Below are 2,035 nucleotides of genomic sequence, written 5' to 3'. Positions count from 1 at the left end.
TGATAGCCCATACAAAGGAGGATTTCACCGCAGTCAAAACCCACAAGAGACCCCCAGGGCTTAAAACCCATGTCCGTTAATTAAGAGGCTTCCGTGTGTTCCACAGGAGTGCTGTACCTACACGTTATACCGACGGCGTCAGCGTCATCGATGTGTCACTTTTGTCTGTGAAATTTCTTCAAGAGAGAGAGTGAAAGAAAGAGGAGAGAGAGAGAGAGGGAGAGGGAGAGAGAGAGAGAGTCTTACGTCTACAGCCATCTGTGTTTATAATAGGAGTGAAGCTGCTCATGAACCACAGAGCGAAGCGAGGCAGGGGGTGGTCTGAGATCACAGCTGTAGTGAGGGCTCCGGTTCCAAAACTACACAGGATGTACAATTACACGAATACCTCAGCGGGGCTATGGCGATCAGAGCACTCCACAAATAAAGAGCTACTCAGAGAACGTTTCGCCCGACGAAAGGCTGAGACACATCACCTGGTCGTCAGTCCGGAGGATCCCGTCAGACAGGTCATGTCCAGGCAGAATTCTGAAAGTGCCGTAATAAGCATACGCATTTGCAGTCTCGCTCGACTTACACCTGTGTCACCGTGTCACGGTGCTGAACGAAGAGCCACTTGAACAAAAAGGGTCAATAGAACATAGTTTACTCTCCCTAAAGCAGCACGCCAACGCAACCCTTCAAGGGTAAACTATTCTCAATTGCCTCCAGTGCTGAGAAATGCAGAGAGTAAAAATCTGTCTGCATGATATGTACATACAGGCGACTTTCTCATTACCATAAACACACACACACAGACACATCATACACAGAGTGGAACTTATATAGCTTATGATGTACTTTCAGAGTATATTACTTGACAGATGAATACAGTGATTGTGGATCTGAAGCTGAAGAAGGGAGTGATGTATTTTTGAAAACATCTCTTTTTGAAAACAAATTTTGTCAAGAGGAAAGCCCGAGGGTCTTAACTTGATAGTCAGATGAATCATTTAAATCATCTCTGTACCAGGAAAACGGCCAACACGATGCTGATTCTTATCCGCAAATGAATTTATTATTGCTCTTGAAGTGTTACGCAAGCAGCAAAGCTGGAGAGACGTTCATCTGTACCAGTCCAACAGGATTCACAAAAGTCATCAAACATAGCAATGACTAGACTAGTGACGCATACAGTAGCTACGGAATATGAAAAGTTGTGACTATTTGGCAAAGTACTGGGGATATGACGTGGAAAAGGGACGTTACTGAAATAAATTAATAAGGTAGTAAGTCATAGGCTATTAAAAAGTATTGCACTGTTTCCTAAGAGTAAAGTTGCAAATAATATTAAAATGTCTGTTGGATTTTAGGCTAATAAAATCAACCAGCTATTGCACACTCACGATAATTAAAAGAGTGAAGGAAGTCATTCAGTGTTTAGTGAGTTAGCTCTAAGAAGCCAAAAAGGGAAAGGGGTACTGTTTGGTTTAATTACGTTAACAGTACGATTTTGAATACGTTGCAGACAATACACTTAACATTAAGAGGAGAGCCTTACCTTTTCTCTACATTCCGTTGGGGAACAGTTTGTCGTTACTGATCTAATATTAGCGATATCTAGCGATCCAGCTAAAGAGTTGGCTAGCTCGCTGTCAGCAAAAACCACATCCTTCTCTCCACGTTGATCGCTTTTGGACAACTCGGTACCCTCCACTTTCCGACGTGTTTGGAACAGACCTGTTGGAACAGTGTTCTGTTTTTGCACAAACTTAACCGCCTCGAAAGAAGTATAACGAATTTTATTTTGGTTGTACAGTTAAAAAAAACGGGTGTTGACACCCTAGAGATCCCCGTTCATCTAAGATTGTTTCTGTTCAGTCCTCCCTCCCCTTGGTCCCCAGGAAGTTTAGAATTTGACAGTCTAGCTTGCGTTAATTTTACCACGTGACTGGAGCATTGTGGGTACTTCGACATGGTACATGGAATAAGTGTACGTTTAGGTTACAATACCATAAATTACTTTTAATCCATTATGAATCAGCGTCTCCGTACT

The 2,035-nt window shown here is 42.6% G+C and overlaps 1 protein-coding gene across 1 annotated transcript in view; it reads right to left on the bottom strand.

The window, feature by feature from the left end:
- poc1bl (POC1 centriolar protein homolog B (Chlamydomonas), like) overlaps positions 1-1,627 on the bottom strand; it is a 12,825-nt gene extending 11,198 nt beyond the window's left edge. The window contains exon 1 of the mRNA XM_030789099.1: positions 1,541-1,627. The gene's annotated coding sequence lies outside the window, so the exon portion shown is untranslated. The remainder of the gene's footprint in view (positions 1-1,540) is intronic.
- Between the last annotated feature and the right edge of the window lie 408 nt (positions 1,628-2,035).

This window comes from Chanos chanos, chromosome 12 (assembly GCF_902362185.1).
Source record: "Chanos chanos chromosome 12, fChaCha1.1, whole genome shotgun sequence".
Classification (NCBI taxonomy): Eukaryota; Metazoa; Chordata; class Actinopteri; order Gonorynchiformes; family Chanidae; genus Chanos; species Chanos chanos.
The sequence above is the reverse complement of the archived record's forward strand: the minus strand, read 5'-3'. Positions and strand labels throughout refer to the sequence as shown.